Here is an 11,915-nt window from a genome sequence, read left to right on the forward strand (position 1 = left end):
AAAATTTTTTGTTGTTTTTAATTAGAAAACTCAAATTTTTAGTGAAAAAAAAGCTCGAATTTTTCGAGGCTTCAAATCCAAAAATACACCATCTCCAACCTGTCCAGGTCAAATGTCCCATTTCAAATTTGAAGATATCATGGTCTCGTCCAAAAATACAAAACATTTGTGGGTGTTTCTGGCATAAACCCCAAATTTTTTTTTTTAGCAAAAACTCGAATTGTTCCAGTTTTTTTCACCAAATTGTTTTTTTCTAGTTTTTTAATGCTAAATGATTCTGGATGGGAGTTTGGTCGGACTTTTTTTTCATTAAATAATGAGAAAAATTAGGATTTAGTAAATAACCCCGTAAATGATTTCTGACCTAAATTACATAAAATACTAGGTCAGGAGCATTCCAGACAACAGGTCCTATACCTGAATATGAAAACAATTATTTTTGTGATGGTGAACTACCTCTCGAAACGGTTAGAAACTGTCTGGCTTACCTATCTGTGTTGATATTTAGATGCACATGAAAAACAGTAAAAGAGTTATTTTGACTTACAACATTACAGTCCTTGTGGTGTAGGGTCCCAGAGCAATACTGCATATCCAGTACAGGCACCCATTTGTACCAGTGATATGCAGTAGCGATCCTAGAGGGGGACGGGCCCTGGTGTGTGACGCACAGCCGGGCCCCGCCCCCCTCCGCACGGCCCACATTTTCAATGGCGCGCAGGCTGCCGGGGGGGCCCTGGCCCGCTCGCACCCCCTGCTTCCCCGGTAGTTCCGCCACTGATGATATGCAGTCTGACATGATACTCACGGACGGGTTTGGGCCAGTGGCGTAACTAGATATTACTGGGCCCCACAGCAAATTATTTTTCAGGCCCCCAAAATGTTTAGAGGTTGACTTGTTTCTCCAATATTTATTGAAATTGTATATGACTTAGGGCCTCATGGGGCCCCTATACCTCCTGGGCCCCCCTGCAGCCGCAGGGTCTGCTTCCTCTATAGTTACGCCCCTGGTTTGGGCCGACTTCTGCACATCATCTACATTCAGGGACAGAAGGCACTAATTCATATACAGTTTCAATAAATATTGGTAAAACAAGTCAACCTCTAAGAATTTTGGGGGCCTGAAAAATAATTTGCTGTGGGGCCCAGTAATATCCACTTAAGCCACTATCTGCATTGCGACCTTCCTGTGCTGGCTTCTTGTTCCAGCACTGTCTTTTTATAGGCGTGTCTGGCCCACCCCCATGCTAGCGTAACTTCGAACTGCTGAACTTCTCAAGCGTTTGGTACCCTGTGCGCAACATCGGATCTTCGTGAATTAGCATTGTCCAGCTACGCCTGGCTATGTGCGCGAAGCCAGCGCTGGCGAATTTTCGCAGGTAAGTAAATTTGCCCCTTAGTATTCTGGCCAGCTAAACAAAATCTAGAGACTGATATGACAAATATTTAATAATATGCTAATGTTATTATAAAATGAGAAGGATAGGATTAATCACTGGGGGTACCAATTTTTTAGGCACCGTCTGATTATAATCTATTACCACAGACCACACCAGCTGGCACACCTCCTTCCTGAAAAATGCACTGGCCCAGATACCATCCAAGTGTGCACAGGCATCTTTTTGCTTGTGCCAGGGATCCTTTGCTGGTGGGGCTGTGCATGTGCACATTAGGGTAAAATTTGAACCTGGATGCGCACAGCCAAATCTTTTCTATGCTGTGTATGTACACAGCCTAGGGCTGCAGCAAATATCCCAGGGACCAGAAGCAAGAAGGTGGTGCCATGCTTACTAGAACCAGTGAAGAGGAGTGTTGGCCCAGGGCCTGGAGTAAGACATCGCAATTACTGTGTGGGTTGCCAGCAAATTGGCATACCCAGAGTTTTACCCTTTGCTCGTCATTTAAACTGAACATTAATGTCAGTATTAATCAAACAATATTTTGCTTGTTGCAGCATTTAATTGACCATCATTTTGCCTCTGTCCTTTTGAGTGATTTAAAGAAGAAAAAGCCAAAAAATTATAGACTGGACTTGTCAAGCTTTTCAAAGGAGGAACGTTTAATCATGAAATAATTAATTCATAATGATTGTATCCAGGTATAGGATCCAACATTCACAGCAGGGCACAACTAGTGCTGATCAACGTCGACGTTCCATATAGATTTTTCTTAGCTAAATGTACTGTGATTGTTTGAGCCTTGACCAGTGCCCAAATATGAAAGCATGGGCATATGAAGGAAATAAGGGCTACCTCCTGGTACAGGGCTAGGACATCTCATTCTTCCTCATAAAATGCACAATAACATTTTTTTATTGTTTAAAAATCACATGGCTTTCATGATGCACCACAGCGGTATCTACAGTATATCAATGGAAAGAGTGTGTCCCCATGCCTACTTGTAGAAGATCACATAGCTATTCTATCAGTATGCCACAGTGCTTCTGCCTCCCATTACACAATTACTCCTTTACTGCCTCCAGAAATGTATCTTAAAGATTCTAATTTAGTACCTCTGTCTGAACAAAATGTCCTCCTTTATCGACTGCAATTAATCAAACAGCATCTCCTCCATAGGGCCATGTACGAGATCACACATTCCTTCTCCATTCACACCTTGTCACGGTCGGCACCCTAAATACAGAATCAATGTTAAGCACCCTATTCTCGGCTCTTGCTTCCGCCTTTAACAGCCACCTTTCACCTCAGGAGGAGCCCTCAGCTAATCGGATGCCGCCAGGTCTTATTAAGAGAGGTGCCAAGCGAAGGGTTCTGGACGAGCAAAGGGGCTCAACGGTAAAGCAAAGTCTTTTGGGCAGAAGGTCACAGTACAAGGCGTAGGCAGAAAGCGTAGTCAAATCAGGCCGGTTTGGGGCAGGCATAGTACAAGCGGAGTCAGACAGGCAAGGGTCAAACCAGGAGATCAATCAGAAGGGATACGGATACAGAAGAGTCGGTTACCAGGCAGGGTCAGGATTACAGAGATCAGAATCGTCAGTAGCAGGCAACAGGGTATCAGATAACAGGAAAGCACAGGTAGCACACCCAGGAACTTACAAGAAGAAACTTATAACGGCCAATGAACTACAGCCCAAGTGCGCCTTTTAAACTTCTCAAATTTTGCGCCATTGCGCGTTGACGTAAGCACGTCAGCGCGAATTGCGCCTATAAAGGAAGTAGAGGCGCATGCCCTTAGTGTTCACAACGCAGGAAGAAGAGGACGCACCTCGCGGCGGGCGTCCCTGCCGACCCCCTCCCACTAGACCACCATGGTAATTTTTTACACACCAATAGGTCAGTGTGTTTTTTGCTATGAAGAGTAATACATAAAGAGCTTTAAGGGTAAGGGCAGATGCTGCGATTTGGGGAGATTAGTTGCCCGGCGACAAATTTCCTCTTCTTCGGGTCGACTAATCTCCCCGAACTGCCTCCCATGCCTTCCAGCGAAAAATTCGAGATTTATTAGTGTAACAACCACTCAAATCCTCTAAGGTAAAACTTTGCCAAGTAAGTAAGTAAGTAAGTCAGGGTGCTATAGAAGTCTATGATCGTTGCACTGATCCTATTGGACGGCTTTAAATTATAAATGGACTTTTATAGGTTTCTCAGATTTTTTTCCCTAGGAATTGTCTGAAAAACTAAAATGTTTAGAAGTTTCGAAAAATGTAGCACATCGCTCAACACTTTTTTTCATTCATATTTTATTCAGATTTTTTAATAAATCTCATGACAATTGTAGTTTTAACGTTTGTGAGTTTAGTGTTTTGAAAAGCCTCTAAAATCCAACCTTTAATAAATAAGCCTCCATGTCTTGTTAATTAATATACTTCAATATCAAACACACACTCTCAACCTGATGATGACCCTTGCATGGATTGTAATGTTGCTTTTATGGATATACCTTGGCAGATTTTAGCTGCTGATTAGGCCCCTTCAGTCCGAGTTGGCAGCTTATCTGCCCGTGTATGGGGCACTCCAACAGGCCTTACCAACTAATATTTGGGTGAAAAGAAATATCCCATAGTGATGAGAATCTAATCATCTTGTTGACGTGGTCCTTGCTCCAGCAGCCTTTATCCCTATCATTGCAATCCAATAATTTAGCCCGAGGGGGGGGGGCAATTGGATCAGTCCGATATTGCCCACCTCAAGGTGATCATGTTGGGGAAAGATCTTTCAATGTATGGCCAACATTATTTATTGTGTTTCCGACTGCTAATATACTGATTGCACTGATTCTGTGCGGCTGCAAGGTCTCATGACTGTACCAGTAGATGAATACAGGGCTATTTATCTTTTGGGTGTCACTCAGCTTTTTGAGCATGGCTGGCTCATTTATCAACACTGGGAAATTGGTGCCTGAACAGTAACCCATAGCAACCAATTAGTAATTAGCTCCTACCAGCCAACTGCAGGAATAAAAGCAAACACACAATTGGTTATTATGGGTACTTTACTTTCCAGGTGCCCCTTCAAACCTGTATTCAAGTACAACACAGATAGCTTAGAGAGTTCATAGTTTCTCCCACATAGCGCCACCGCTGTAAAAAAACCCTTTCTACTTCTGCAATGGATCCCTGCCGCTTCCCCAGCCCCACAATATATTTCTCTACTTCATTTGCTGCAATACATCACACAATTTCCCTGTGTCTCACCCGCCCACAGTCAATAAAGCATTACACGTATTGTTGTTGCTATACATAGCCAATACCAATCATGCTCTTACGATCACTCTCGCTTGCTGTTAGAAAAGGGCTACACTTCTGTTTCCCTTGTGGTCACGTGGGTCAGTGAGCCACAAGAAAATGGTGTGTTTAGCGGAGCTGTAAATATTGGCAACATGTCTGGGGCATTTAGAAAAGCTCTGAAGCAGGGCTGGACCTAAGGGTAGGCAGAGTAGATGCCCACCTAGGGCGCAATCAGGGGAGGGGGGCGCATTTTTAAGGGGATTTTTCTTCTTTTTTTTTAAACCCTGGCTTGCTTGGCCTTTAATAGTTTTTCAATTTTATAAACCACCTGTTCCAAACCCCTCTTGTCTGTGATTCGTACTGCAGGCAGAATTACTCCCCACCTCCCTATTGGCAGCTGCTGGCACAGGTACATATTTGTGGGCAAGATCTTGGCTGCTGTGAAAAAATAATTGCTTACAATTTACAATTAGTTAAAAATGTCAATCCTTTAAGCTATTTCTTGCCGATCACTTCACAGTCTCTCAACTGTAGTAGAAGAAAATCCAAACGAATATATATATTTCCAAAAAATATATATATACAAGGAGATCAGCGCCTGTGGCAACCTGCCTAGCGTAATACGTTCATTCAAAAGGGGTATCAAATGGCTTATTTGCAAATGTGCTCCAGAGCAGGGATAAAAACCGAAAATAGTATAATACCGTTTTATTAAAAAGAAACAATTAAAAACAACAATAAATGCACTCTCTTTTATCCCCCTTAGGGTATTTGCATTCAGTCCAGTTTTAATAGTTGTAAAGTCCCAGAGGATGGTCTTGCCGGCTAGATTCAGACTTCCTTGTGGTGCTTGTCGTGGACCTGGGTGTGCTCACCTTTGCCTAACGCGTTTCGCTGTTGCTTTCAGCTTCCTCAGAGGCATGCTGACTACTGTTTGCACAGGGAAACAGATGATTAGAGGCAATATGATGGATTTTTTGTTGTTGCTAGCACAGATACATATTTGGGGGCAATATGAGGAATTTGTGGCTGCTGCTGGCACAGGTACATATTTGGGGGCAATACAGTGGCGGAACTACCGGGGGAGCAGGGGGTGCGACCGGGCCAGGACCCGCACCCCCTCAGGGCCCCCCGGCAGCTCACCCCCCACTGTCAAATGCAGCCAAATGCAGCCGAACGGAGGGGGACGGGGCCCGGCTGCGCGTCACGCACCAGGGCCCGCCCCCCTCTAGTGACGCTACTGGGGCAATATGATGGATTTTTGGCTCCTGCTGGCACAAGTACATATTTGGGGGCAATATTGTGGATGTTATTGGCTGCTCCTGGCACAGGTACAGATTGGGGGCAATATGAGGGATTGGCAGCTGCTGGCTCAGGTACACGGGGCAATATGGTGGCTGCTGGCACAGGTACACAGATGTTTGGGATTTTTGGATCCTGCTGGCACAGGTACAAATAAGGGGCAACATGATGGATTTTTTTTTCTGCAGCTGGCATAGGTTCAGATTGGAGGATCCAATATGATGGATGTTTTGGTTTATGCTGGCACCGGTACACAGGGCTGCTCCTGCCATGAGGCAAGGTGAGATTCTTGCGGCCATTTGCAAGGGACGGAAGAGACACTCTTTAAGAACCTCTTTTTACTTGCTATGAAGATTTGTATTTATTTAAAATATGTTTGTAACAAGCACAGACAATGGGTGGGATTGCTGGAAGCAAAAAAAAAAAAAAAAATTACTTATTTATGTATACAGCAACACTTCTTAAAACTGCTACATTTTTTCTTTTGGAGGAATAAGGATTGTATTTTGACTTCCCTCAAATATCTTTTTAATCATATGCACACAAATTTTTTGCAAGTTTTTAAAGGAGTAGGAAACCTAAATTCACTAGGAGGTACCTGGCGCGGGACGCGCAGCCGGGCCCCCCGACCCCTTCGTACGCCCGGATCCGCCCGGAAATTGTTGCATGCTAGCTGCCGGGGGGCCCCGAGGGGGTGTGGGCCCTGGCCAATCGCACCCCCTGCTCCCCCGGTAGTTATGCCACTGCGTGGACACTGTTATTAAGACAAGCCTTGCATCATCTTAAAATCTTGTTTGTGCACCAGAATAGGGGAGCTGATGTCCACCCCCATGTACTGGCTACACAATTAAATGGTTAAGAGAACTGGGAGAATGTGGGAATGGCAGTGACATCTAGAAAGTGCTGAATGGAAAGTGAAAGTAATGGCTTGCCCCACCTCTATGCCTAGGCATACAATATTTGATTGACAGCTGAGATTTGTAAGTGAGCTTACAACAACTATGAATGCTTTAATAAAAAAATAATTTGGATTTCATGTTTAATTTGAAAAGGACTTTTAATATACAGCTTTTGTATGTCTGGGTGACAGGTCCACTTTAAGCACCTTCACAGTAATTTTAGTCACTCACCTCCTGACCTGATCACCACTTGTCTTATTTAAAAACTCGCCAGGCCTACTGTGTACAGATATGGGATTTCTACAAAAACCCATTATTTGGAAAACTCCATAGCTGGTATCTTCTTATTCAAATAAACCCATAGGCTCAAGATTCTTTATGCTAAGCACCTCTATCTTTTTCTGACCTTCCTGATATCCCCTGGCCACACTGGATATGTGACTGCTTAGTACAGAACATTTGCACTGATTTTTGTGTTGTGTTTATGACCTTTGGATTATGATGGGCAGATTCTACCTGCTGTCCTCTTAATAACTTGCCAGTCCCTGTGATATTTGTCTTTTAAAATGCACATGGGTTTGGGTAGAGATGTAGTAGGCCCACATATGTAATTTTGTATTTTCTTGTGCACAGCACACAATATTTGTTTATATGTGCCAAATGGCTTGATGAGGATAAAATTACAAATATGTTCAAGAACTTATGCTGGTGGGATATTCCAGCAGCAATTTCTTATTCTTTAGTTCTTTTTGGACCTTTTTGCAAAAACAGCATGACAAATTAGATGTTAAAGCATAATGGGCAGCAGTAACTGCTTACATTTTACTATTTCAAGGCATTCAGAGTGAGATCTGCCTCAGTGGAGTAAAGGGTTTGTTTTTTTCATTTTAAAAATAACTCCGCAACAAATAATTATCCTACAGAGAATTGGTGTGTTGGTAGCGCTTGTTTATAACATATTTTATCACTTGTAAAATGGAGTCATGTGGGCTCAGTATTGTTGTTTAAGGACAGGGCACACATGGTGATCGGGAGTGTATTGCCCCTGTGATGTTCCAGGTCGGTCAGCTCTCCTTCCCCTTAATTATAATAATAATTGCCCACAATCTGCCATTGCACACAGATCAGGTAGATATAATCAGGGGCGTAACTACAGAGGAAGCAGACCCTGCGGCTGCAGGGGGCCCAGGAGGTACAGGGGGCCCCATGAGGCTCTCATTGATGAGCAATTTGAACATATATTGGTAAAACAGGACAAACACTGGATATGTTGGGGGCCCTAAAATTAATTTGCTGTGGGGCCCAGCAACATCTAGCTAAGCCACTGGATATAATCCAGAGATATATATAGTTATGTCAGTGTAAAAAGGTTTTTACCTGCATCAGTCAGATCAAGTCGTTGTACAGTACTTAGAAATTGTGTAACTGATGGGGAAAATATTTTTTTCAATGTATGAATGTTTTAACTTTACTATTCAGAGACAGTAGAAAAGGAAAGGACGGAAGAAAAGAAACACTCACAATGTCTTGTGTAAAAAAGCCGTTGATAAAAACCCAGATGAATTCTACATCATCCAAATAGGAGGCAGGCAAAGCTGCTGTGAATGAAAAGCCTTCTCTCATCCCCACTATGAAGGAAACCTTTAATACAGATTTGCTTTTTATCTGTACTCTTTATAATTTTTTGCTTTAGCTGTTGGTGCATTTGTCTGTCAAGGTGGAGTGTTGGCTCTGCCAATGCCTCCTGTTGGGGTAAGTGCATCAGCTGACTGCACCTTTCTATGACTTCCAAATGAATGTTGAGTGCAGCCAATCCACAAATGTGGCTGCATTGAACATCATAACTTTTAAGGCCTGCCCTGAAACTATTTTCTTTGTAACTATTTTCTTTCTTTCTTTTTTTCCAGCTAGGAATCAGTGATAATTTATACATAAACTATTACAAACACACAAGTAGTCAGTTCTGAGCTGCATATCGATGGCTGTAAAGTTCATGCAAAAAAAGTAAATTAATTATTGCTTTCTGTGTATGTTGGAGTTCAAGAATCATTGTCATCATCAGAAAGCTGAAATCATTGTTAGACACCCCTGTGATTCTAGTTGCTTATCTACGATCCTGTGGTGGCACTCTTTTGGATTTTCAATCTCAAAACCAGGATACCTTTTGGCATGAATTCAGAATTCGATGTTTCATGCTATTATCACTAATATGCTGTTTATACCTTTTACATATATAGTGCATTCTGGTTGCTATCATTCATGTCCATACTTTGTTCATTTAAAATATATTTATAATGTAAGTTCATTGTATTTTGCACATTTTGTACATGCAAATGTTGATGTAGTTCTTTCAAGACATATATATAATGCTGTCTCTTTAAGGACTGTCATTTTTTTCCTATATTTTTTTCAAATTATTTTTTGATTGATTGCTTTTTGTATAAATGCTCACTTCCTGTGGGTGACATCATAGCCCATATTAAAGTGCTTTTGTGGGTATGAAACGTGTAAGGAGGATGGAGATGCAAGTATACATTTTTTAACTTTGGATAATAAAAATATTTTGGTCCAATGGTGGTGAGGGCCGGACAGCCCTGCTCTTTTTGATGTGTATTCTAAAGAAGAGAATTAACTGAGGTGCCTAGCAACTTGCCTAGCAACTTACACCCCTCCCCCAGTGATTTTAGCTTTCATTCTCCTTTAAAATAATAATGCAAATGGTAAATAAATCTTTTAAACATTTTAAAATTTGCAGCAGATTTACAGGCCTAAATGCTAAGATGCAGTGGCCAATAGCAACCAACCAGGTTTTTTTTCCCCCAAACCATAAGTAGATAATTTATACGTGGTTTATTTTAGCAACTGTACTTTCACTATTTACCACTTATATTTGTAAAACAGTTGTCTGTGTGCAGCAAGAAAAAAGGCAGTCAATCTATGTAGTAAAGTCCTTGTATTACACATACTGGTTGAATGTTAACTTGTTTCCCAGGATGGTGTTTTTGTTATGAAGCAAAAGCCTTAGGAGGTCACAGATGAACAGGCTAAAGTGATGAGGACGCAGGACATAAAATATGTGGAGATGAAGAGAGTAGCAGGCGCTAAGTTGAGACAGATGACGCCTATATATGTGATTTTAGGGTCAGATGTCATCTTTTGTCTAGTACACATACAGTATGAAGAAAGTATCAAAAGCAAATTACAGCTGTCTGTATAAGGAATGATATAGTTGGGCTGTAAAATGATTTTCAGCTAATCTTACTAGATTGCTTCTTGACTCCATACTGTTAAAGGGTACCTGTTGGGTAACAATGTTATCCCCAACCAAAGATGGGGGCTAACAGAGCCCGTGTTCCGGTTGGGGATAACAGTAGTTTTCTTTTTAAAAAATGCCCCCCGCGACGCTATCCGCACTTGGAGGGAGCTCCCAGTGCGAGCAGCCATGTCCGGTCACTAACATGTGCATAATGCGCATGTGAGGTCACGTGCATGCACATAACAAGCAGTTCGGGGCACATTTTCATTATGCACGTGCGAGTGACCAGAAATGACTGCTCGCACCGGGGGCTTCCTCCCGGTGCGGATAGCGTAGTGCTGGCGGGGGGCATTTTTTAAAAAAAACAAAAAAACTACTGTTATCCCCAACTGGAATGCAGGCTCTTTGGTTGAGGGTAACATTTTTACCCAACAGGTGCCCTTTAAGATTCAGCCCTTACTGATTTAGCTCCTTGAGTCTGAAGAAAAGCAACTTCTATAATGTGGTAAATTTGTTTTTTGGCATCACTGTGGTGCTACTGAGAGATTTAACATAGTAATTTGGGTTGAAAAAAGACACGCTGAGTTCAACCGTTTCCTCTAAATGAAACCAACACTTATTAGGTTTTAGCAGTTTAGATTAAAGTTTAGTTAAATATAATTTGCGATAAACAAGTACTTATTTGTGTGTAGTTTGAAAGTTACGTGGATGTGCTTTGCTCCATGAAAAACATTTTATATACTAATTCACTTGACTGCAAATGTATTGTGGTGGCCAGTAGGAACTACGTAATGCATCAAATGATTTCTATTTACAGAAAATCAAAAGGCTGAAGTGTGAGCTCCATCTGCTGGAAACAGAGGGGAGCCAAAGAAGACAGAAAGAAAGAAGGTAAGACCGTATATTGTAGGGCCACCATTTCTAGGGTCTATTATTGATTCCCCCAAAGTCCCATACATTTTCTTAGTTTTATAAATCTACAGATACAGAGTAGTTGTAGATGTTCAGCAAATTCCCAACTTGTTGCACAGGATATAGCATTGCTACAATGCTGCACTGGGGTCCTAGGATTGATTTCAGACAAGTATTTCCTTGACTTATGTATGACTCAATAACGTCCATTAATTATTTTAACCCCAATGAGACACAAAACAACATTTTATGGTGGAAAAAAGGCCGCAGCTTATTTATTAACACACACCAAGCTTTGTAAAACCATCCACCAACATACCCATAATATTAATCTTAATGTAACACATGCATAACCAATGAATAAGCTGTGACATATAAAATAATAGCCGCTTAAGGCTGCATAACATTTAACCTCTTAAGGCTGCATAACATTTAACCGCTTAAGGCTGCATAACATTTAACATTATCTTATAATGCATTCACATAACTCTTCATAATCAACCCATTCTCCAGACTAAGCAAGCCTCCGTCCTGTTTTCTCACTTACTGTGCCTCCTTGCCCCTAAGCCTAGCCCCAGGCCAATCTCACCTTAAGACTCCATCCCCCCTTTTTGGCTACCCATTAGGGCAGCCCCACACCGCCAAATCTGCAACATGGTAACCCCTTTCTATAGGGCGGGCTTCAGCTTCAGCTAAAGGTAAGCCCGCTCTTTTCAGCTCCCTTTAAAGGCTCGCTCAGACCTGCCTACAACCCCCACAATGCCCCATTAAGACCTCCCCTTAATCTCCTATTCGTCCCCTAAGTCATGCCTTACTCCGCTCCACCTGTCCCAGGGTCCCTCCATAGGCCTCTGGAATG

The sequence above is a fragment of the Xenopus laevis genome, chromosome 2S (assembly GCF_017654675.1).
Source record: "Xenopus laevis strain J_2021 chromosome 2S, Xenopus_laevis_v10.1, whole genome shotgun sequence".
NCBI classification, from domain to species: Eukaryota; Metazoa; Chordata; class Amphibia; order Anura; family Pipidae; genus Xenopus; species Xenopus laevis.